Here is a 9,782-nt window from a genome sequence, read left to right as displayed (position 1 = left end):
GGCACTGCCATTCTATCTCTCTCTGTCTAAAACAAATAAATAAATAAAAATATTAATATTTGTTGTTTTTTTTGAGGTAGGGTCTCATTTTATCTCAGGCTGATCTGGAATTCACTATGTAGTTTCAGGATGGCCTCAAATTCATGGCAATCCTTCTACCTCTGGCTCTTGAATGCTGAGATTAAAGGCATGCACCTCCACGCCCGCCTAAAAATAAAATATTTTTAAAAAATAGTCACCACGAATGTGCTATGGGAATGAATGTAAAAGATTCGGTGACTTTCTAGTAGTTCAGGTGGGAAGAAACAGAGGCTTAACCTTGATCGGTGGGACTGGAGAAGAGGAGCAATGTGGAAGGGGGCTTGATCTGGGCTCAAGGTGGGTGGAGAAGGAAGAGCCAGGAATGAATAGTTTTTCATATTTCAGTATTTGCAAACTCCCTTTCATCAAACAGCTGTGTCTAGTAGTAGACATGCTCAAATATTGAGGAGAGAAGGGCATTGATAACTATGACCATTTTAAAATAGAGTGATGGACAGAAAGTAAAAGAGATTGCTATGTGATAAAGAAAAGATAGCCCAAATAGATATATGATAAGACAAATATAGTTCAGATGGTAGTTGTAGGATCTAAATGATAGGTGTTCTTGTATACATCTTCCAGCTCTTCTACAAGATACATTGAAATACAGAAGGAGAAATATTGTGCCTACAGAAGTTATAATAGGCATTATTATTACATAAAGGAGTCATAACTCAAGATTTAAAGACCATACCCAATACTTTAAAACCATTACCTTTACCAAGTCTATGATGTGCAGGATTTACACATCTGCTTTCTTTTAAAAAAATATTTTTATTTATTCATTTGCAAGAAGAGAGAGAGAGAGAGAAGAGAAGAGAGAGAAGAGAGACACACAGAGAGAATTGGTATGTTAGGGCCTCCAGCCATTGTAGATAAACTCCAGGTGCATGCACCCCGTTGTGTGTATGGCTTTTCTTGGGTACTGGGGAATTGAACCCAGGTTGTCCGGCTCTTCAGGCAAGTGCCTTAACCTCTGAGCCATCTCTCCAGCCCCAACCTGATTTCTTTGTGATCTATTTTCCCTCTTCTCCAAAATAGTTGGCATAATGACTAAACAGAATGAACCAAAAATGTAGGTATTCCTCCAAACATTAAGCATTATGAACAAGAAATATTTGGCATTACTTATCCTGAGTATACTATTAATACTTAAAAATTGGTGTGATTGACTTTGAGTACTGTGCAGGGATAATGGGGAGAGAAGACAAAGTACTTCTGACTAACTGTCAACCCACCAAACAAACATGCAAGCAAACAAACAAAAAGGTATTTGTGATTTTTTTTTTTTTTTTTTTGAGATAGGGTCTCACTGTAGTCCAGGCTGATCTGGAATTCACTATGTATAGTATCAGGGTGTCCTCAAACTGACAGTGATCCTCCAACATCTGTCTGCTGAGTGCTGGAATTAAAGGTGTGTACCACCACACTGAGCTCCAATTTGTGATTTTTAAGTAGTTATTGTGGCCTTATGTGATGGAAGGAATTTGAAAAAAGACATGGTTTGAGCTGAGGGGTGATAGGTGAGAAGATCATTTTGTATTTGGATGTGGAGTGCTGGTTTAAAATTTGGTTCTGGAATTCAGAAGACCTCAGCACGTATGCAGACGATAGAGTAAGTCAGACTTTTAGAGAGTGGCAGAACAAAAGAAACAATGCTCATTGAAGAATACAGAGAAGCGGAAACATCCCTTGAGCATAAGGAGACATGCACACACACAAGGGGCGGGGAGGAAGGGCTTCTCAAAGCTCAAGTGAGGCAGGTCAAGGCTGAGGAGCACCTTGCTGACATCCAGAAACTTCATTGCTAGGGCTCTTGTCAGTTACAGGATATTTTGCAGTCAGAGTTCACTACTGCTGAGAATATTGAGTCAATTTGGAATCAGAATCCATCACAATTTCTAAATTACTTTATTTTGATTTTGAAGATTTAACTCCATTTTGTGAATTATCTTATTCCTTAAGCCCTGCTGCATATGGGGCAGTGCATCTCAGGGCCGATGCATATTTACTGTGGACCAAAGTGAGCTGGTTAGTGGCAGTAAAGAGGTTTGTAAATCATAGTACTGGCCATCATCAACTGGCCTCACAGTTTTGTGAGAAATAAGATACTGTGACAACAATTCTAAAAATACCGAGTACAGAGTAATCAACTGGATGTCATAATAAAAGCAGTGATTCTTGAGTTAATCTTTATAGTATATTCCTTCAATCTGATGAAAAATATGTATTTTAATTAGCATGTTAGGCTTTTGTGTTTCTCAGCTTTATATCACTGGGAGAAAATGTCTAATTTAAAGTAGGAAAGGTTTATTTTGGCGCATGGCTTCATGATCCACAGTTGGCCGACTCCATTTCTGTGGTCCTGAGTTAAGGCCAAAACATCGTGGAGGAAGAGTATGGTGGAGGAAATCTGCTCACAGCATCAATGAAGAAGAGTGGTGGTAGTGACTGACCAGAGACACAGGACGAGATACCTCAGGCCGACTCTTAAAGAGATGCCCCCACGGACCTACTTCCTCCAGCCAGGCTCCACCTCCTACTGTTCACTTCTTTATAGTGATGCTAACTGTGACGGTTAATGCTCTACGTCAAACGGACCATACCAAAAATCAAATAAGACAGATGCCTCTTGAGTGGGTGTTGAAGAGTATGAAGGTATTTCCAGGAGGAAGATGTGCCTTTCCAAACTAGGCAGCCCTTCTTCTGGTAGACTGGACGTAAGGAAGCTCTAGAAAGCTGCAGTGCTCTTGGTCTGGCTTCCCTGGCTGCTTTTTGGGTACATGCATTTACCCTGTAGCTGATGTCCTTCATGGATGGCAGAACCCAGTGACACCAGCTATCCCACGGGAACTGCAGTGCAGAACTTTCCAGCCTCAAGGGCTGAGTGGTTCCCAGCTTCTCAGACTCTTCAGCCTTCAGACAGCTATTGTCAGACTGCCCTGCCTGTATTCTGTAAGCTAGTTTGAGACATCACCTCTATAATGCGTATTCATATGTACTGTCTTGATTCTGCTTCTTTAGAGAATCCTGATACATGTTCTATCACATTGAGTCTACCAGTGGATTAATCCATTGTGTAGGTCAGAACCTTCATGATTTAGTGTTTTACCAAAAAGATTGTTTCTGAGTAAGAGAGATGGCTCCATGGTCAAAGGTGCTTTCTTGCAAAGCCTGATGCCCTGGGTTCAATTCCATAGTACCTACATAAAAGGCAGACACAAAGTGGCCCATGCATCTGGAGTTTGCAGGAGGTCCTAGAAAGTACTTTCTCTCTCTCTAACAATAAATAAATAAATATATTTTTAAATAACAGCACTGTTTCTGAGCACTGCATTGGGGACCAAGTCTTCAACACGATTTTTTTTCTTCATAAGTATGTGTGTGTGTGTGTGTGTGTGTGTGTGTGTGTGTGTGTGTGTGGTGTGTGCATGTGTGTGTGTGCGTCTGTGCATGTGTGGATGGATGCTTGTGGAGGCTAAAGGTTGCTATCAGGTGTTTTCCTCGATCGCTCTCCACCTTATGTTTTTGAGAGAGGGTCTCTCATTGTCCTGGAGTTTACACAGGTACACTAGCTGTGATCCTCCTGTCTGTGTCTTTCTGTGCTGAGCCTAAATGCACATGCCCCTGCATCTAGCTTTAATGCCAGTGCTGAGGATATAAACTCTAGTCCTCATGTTTATACAGTAAGCACTTTACCAACTGAGTCTTTCCCCCCGCCCTCTCAACATGAGTTTTGAGGGGGTATGGTGCAGATGAGTCTCAGGAAGAGAGCTTGAGGACCACACTTTGAGGTAAATGTATAGTGTTTACAACAAAGACATCTGCCCTGGGCGCTCTGGGACCCAATGACATGCTTACTGATTCAGTTATGGGTCGTGGATGGAGAGAGGCTTTTATTGGATAACTTTCTTGTCTCCTCTCACATGATCTGTGAGGATTAAGTTACATAACTTTCTATCTAAAACCTCTTGCAAAGTATTTTTCCTCAATGTGCACCCTTCTCTCTCATGTGTTTTTATATTCTTTACTAAATGATTACACTACCTGCAACTTCAAAGTCTTTGTACATTTCTTCCCATTTAGAATGTTGTGATTAAGCAGCATTTCCTTTATAACTGGGTTTCTCATCCTCAGCTCCTTATGTCTGGCCTTCATATGCTTTTTATCCGTAGTGAAAAAGCTTTTTATTTCTTAGCCCTGAACTGAAAGTACAACCCTTACCTCACCCAGGCATTGAACACATTTTTTGCTTCCGTCAGTTTGAAAGGAGAGGGCTGGGGATATTGTTTTGTGAAAGAGGACTGCAAAGGAAGTGTTCAGCCAGGAACAAAACGCTTTCTCTCCAGCAGCCCACTAGCTTTAATGGGTTTTGGTCAGAAGTGTTTCGCTCTTGGGAATTTTGGTAAGAGAAGACTATGGAAGCAGACTGGCTGAAATAACTATTGTTAAATGTGTATTGAAAGTCACTACAAGATAACTTAGTACTTTTATGTTCATGTCTTTAAATTTATACTTTGGTGTAGAGATAATGACATACACCACATGCAAATATTAATGCAGCTACACCCTGAAGTCATTGTTGATAAATGATATGAAATAGTGACATTTTCCTTCTTTTGTATGAAGAGGTTATTTTCCTTAAATTGAAATTTTGAAATAAAAGGACAAGAGTTGTGTTATATTGGCCCAGATGAGAGGAGTGAGAACATTGTTTTTTGTTTTATTAAAGATGTTCTGAAAGGATTATGACTATACCAAATTCATGTGTTGAAATCCTAATCGCTAATGTCAGTGGACTTGCAGTACTTTTAGGAGGTTAATTAAGGTTAAATGAGGTAATTAGGGTATGGATTAATCTAATAATATCTTTGTCCTTAGAAGAACAGGAAGAGGTTGTTTTTCTCTCTCTCTCTCTCTTCCTCTCTCTCTCTCTCTCTCTCTCTCTCTCTCTCTCTCACACACACACACACACACACACACACACACACACATTCACACATAGTATGAAGGCTACTGGCTGATGAACTCAACTGTGCCAACAACCTGGATCTTGGAATTCTTCCCTCCAAAAATGTAAGATAGTGAGTTGCTCCCATGACCATCACATCTTCCATGGTGTTTGATGGTGTTGGCCTGAGATAAGTAAAACCAAAAACATGCCTGGCACCATGGACACTGTGGATGCAGACTCTGTTCTGATTTGACCACCCACATGTCGTGAAGCTCTGTGTCATGAGACGTATGTTCCTTTCTTCAGAGTGATTGGTTTAGGACAAGCTACCTCCTGAGATCTGTTTCAACTTTGAAATCTTTGATTCTTGTTACACCAGATGAAGTGTTTTATTGAAGATCTCATTTAGTGGAAGTGGAAACCAAGGCCCTGGTAGGTTAAGGGATTTGACTCTCAAGTGATGCATGGAAGCGTGCACCGTGCTTCTTTTCCTGTTACATTGACAAGTGATGCATGGAAGTGTGCACTTGCTTCTTTTCCTGTCACATTGACAAGTGGGTTTTCAGTTTTAAATAAGAACAGTGTTTTCTATTCCAGACCAATTCCACTGGGAAAATGTTACTGAGCTGGAAAATACAATGCTTTTCAAAAGAAAGATCAGATTTCGATTGTGTTATAATGTTTAATGATCAAAACATTCTATAAATGCTTTCTGTTAAATTACCTACTATTATGTTGAAGTAAGTTTTCCTAAATATTTATTAATAAGTAATGTCAATATGCATATATGGTAATATTTTATTAATAAATTTTGTATTTCAAAGTAATACCACATGTGACAAATAAATAACACTGCTGAATGTACAATGAAAAGTAAATATCTCAGTTACTCTTCTACAATCCCAGTGATTCTTCACAAAGGCATAATCTTTCAGCTAACACTTTCAAAATATTTTTCTTTCATTCTTTTATTATTTATAAGCTTTGTATGGACACATCATATGTAATTACCATCACTTTCTTCCTCCCTATCTCCACTTCTCTGAGGGCCCTCCTTAGTAGGATAGGTTAGCCTGTACAGTGAAAAAAACTAGCTTACCTGCTGGGAGAAAATGACAATGATGTTGTAAACAGGCAGTATTTGATGTACACACCTGTGTAATAGTGGCACACAGCCTAGGTGGGAAACCAATGGCTCTCTGATTGGCTATGAGATCTGCTTTGGAAAGGAACCCATAACTTAACTAGAACTGGGAATTAAGTCAGAATCCTATGGAGACCAAAATTGTGGAATCCAGTGAGAAGCTCCAACTAATCTTTGCACAAACAGGAGGGTACACCCACCAAAATCTCTCTAAATTAACAATGCTTATCCCCTTTATCCTATCCTAATATCACTCTCTGTTGGAGAATCTATTTCTGTTTTGTTTTTCAGAAAGCAGCAAGAATCCATGACAACCAAAATCTATCAGTAAGACAGGGCTAGCTGACTCCCTGGCAGGAGATGAATTGACTTGCACAGCAGCCAGGGTCCAGGTGAAAGCACAGAGGAACTGGAGAGATGAGCAAGAGTACTGCCTGCATGGTGAGCCTGACAACCAGTGCCAGGTTGATGGAGAAAGTCACTAAAGATATTCAAAATGCACCAAAGCAGAAATCCAGAAGCTGCTGAGGGCTCAACACTAATGTAGAATTAAAGTAAACCCATCAAGGCTCAGGGAATTTTGTGGAAGAGGGGGCTGAAAGAATGTAAGAGCCACTTTCAAAATATTTTGAAGATTACTTTGATAACTTTATTTATTTATTTATTTTTTGTCATTTTTATTTTTTTATTTCTTTATTTGAGAGTAACAGAGAGATAGGGAGAGAAAGAGACAGATAGAAAGGGAATGGGTGCACCAGGGCTTCCAGCCACTGCAAACGAACTCCAGATGCGTGCGCCCCCTTGTGCATCTGGCTAACGTGGGTCCTGGGGAATCGAGCCTCGAACCTAGGTCCTTAGGCTTCACAGGCAAGTGCTTAACAGCTAAGCCATCTCTCCAGCCCTACTTTGATAACTTTAGATAATGTTCTTGGTATTCACTTTGTGCCCTCTTAATAAATAATGCTATATCAAAGGCTTCCTGCTATAAAAATGAAGTTGATAATGCACATTGCTCCCATATTTTAAAATCCCATATTTGTTTGATAAATACACATTTTAGTTTTTATAAAAATGCTATCATACAGCTCTATTCTCTTAATGGAATTTTCTGAATCTTACTTCATAAAATGACTACCTCTATGTAGTAGTCTACCTGTACTTCTCTTACTTTTCCTACTTGACATCCTTTCCTTAAATACTCTTTCGCTTTTACATTGATAAGGTTAGTTTTTACATCTCATCTGCAACTATAGCTGTCTTCTAGGCTTTTCCAATCCTTGACTCCAATTGTAGTAATGCAGTGAAATAATGTTTGATACCCAGGCATTGACTCCAATCATAGTAATGCAATGAAACAGTGCTTGATATTTTATTTTGAAGGAATGTTGGGGTGAGCTGTGGAGATAGCTTAGTAGATAAAGTGCTTGCCATGCAAGCATGAAAGCCAGAAGCTGTGGTACTAAAGTCTGTAACCCCAGGGTCAGAAGGAAGGTGGAAACGAGAATTTTCTGGGAGCTAAATAGTCCACCTAGCTTTCTGAATATAGAGGTGAACGACAAATGACCTTGCCTCAAACAAGCTAGAAGGTGAAGACTGACACCTGAAACTTATCCTTTTACCTCTAGATGTACACTGTGATGCTTATGCATGTGTGCTCAGACACATGGACACACACACACACACACACACATTTGGGGACTCCAGATATTTTGTACACATACATTTTCTGTAAAAATGGAAATTGCAATTTTCCATCTAGGTAATTTTGAATTAAAAATTACATCTATTTGAGCTATGATGGGATAAAAATTTGTGGCTATTTCTGCTTTTAAAATTATTGCATAATGGCTGGAGACATGGCTCATCCATTAAGGCACTTGCCTGCAAATCCTAACAACCTGGGTTTGATTCCCAGTAATAAAGCCTGATTCACAAACAGGCACATACATATGGAGTTTGCTTGCAGTGGCTGGAGGCCCTGGCATGCCTGTTCTGTCTCTATTCTCTCTATTTTTCTCTGCTTGCAGATAAACAAACAAAAATATTTTAAATTTTATTTATTTATTTGAGTGAAAGAAAGAGGAGAGAGAGAGAGAGAGAGAGACAGAGACAGACAGAGAGAGAGAGAGACAGAGACAGACAGAGAGAGAGAGAGAAGAGAGAAAGAGAGAGAGGGAGAGAGAGAGAGAGAGAGAGAGAGAGAGAGAGAGAATGGTCATGCCAGGGCCTCCAGCCACTCCAAATGAGCTCTAGACACATGTGCCACCTTGTGCATCTGTCTTATGTGGGTCCTGGGGAATCTAACCTGAGTCCTTTGGCTTCACAGGCAAGTGACTTAATGGCTAAATCATCTCTCCAGCTCCCAAAATATTTTTTAAAATGATAGCATAAATAAAATAGTAGAGTACCATAAATGTTATTTAAATTAAAAATTATGAATTTATATTGCATTTAACCATATTGCTTTGAGAGTCTTCATAGTGGCTATCTCAACTGGTTTTCTTGCTGAATTCAGCAAAATGATGTCATATATATCTATTCTTTTAACAGAACTTTCTGAATTGTTATTTCATAAAATGACTACCTCTATGTAATAGGCTGCCTTTTAATCTGTTTCTGTCATGTCATGCTTAAAATAATTGCCCATGTAGCTAAGACAAAACTCTCACTATAACATCATCCTAGATTCACCTCAAAAAGATCTTGTAGCTATTAAAAGTGTAATTATATTAGCAGCTTGGGACCAAGGGAGGTTCATACCTTTAATAATCTCTCTTGTGTAGATTTGTGCTGCATCTAGCAAAACCTGTAGATTCTGTGGGCTTTGAGTTAATCATGCCTATATTTTTCATTATGTTAAAAAACTCTGCTGTATTGTGTGTGTGTGTGTGTGTGCGTGAGCGTGTGTGTGTGTGTGTGTGTGTGGTCAGATTTCCAGTAAGCTTGTTGGGGAGTTATTCCTCTCCCCTTTTTGATGAGAACATGTTCTTGAACTTCTTTGCCTGCTTAGCATTTCATATCCTGCAGACATAAATCCTGGAGCTAAGCTTAGCTCACACAGCTCTGCGTATTTCCACTTCCCCAAGGATAGTTATATCATTTCTGAGGTAAGATCGATGTAGAACTGGTTCTCTAAGTAAGGGCTAAACCCGCACCGAAGGTAGCACTGGTACACCCTTTAATGGCTTCCTGTCGCTATGCTCATCAAAGCTGCAAAGCTGACTAATACTCGGGTGAGAGATTTGCAGGGAACTCTGTTCTTACAAATATCTGACATGTTCCTCATGCTTGTCATGGTGTCTGAAAGTTTCTGTTTTTTTTTTTTTTAATAATAAATTGCCATGGAATTCCCCTGTAAGGACCTTAGCTCCTGGTCAAATAACACTACTCATTCTGATAAAATAGGAACCAATGTCACTAATTTATAGTACTGGAGGCTATACCTTCTGTATGTCCCCAAGGGTGTAGGGTACTTGTCCCATGTGAGGTGGAAAGTGTTTTGTGTCTTTGCTAAGCTCCATTACCTGAATTCTTTAGTTCTCAGAATAACCTCACATGTGAGGCTTTCACATGTGTGTAACTCAGGAACAGGAGACCCTAAGC

This window comes from Jaculus jaculus, chromosome 13, assembly GCF_020740685.1.
Source record: "Jaculus jaculus isolate mJacJac1 chromosome 13, mJacJac1.mat.Y.cur, whole genome shotgun sequence".
Lineage (NCBI taxonomy): Eukaryota > Metazoa > Chordata > Mammalia > Rodentia > Dipodidae > Jaculus > Jaculus jaculus.
Note: the sequence above shows the minus strand (reverse complement) of the source record.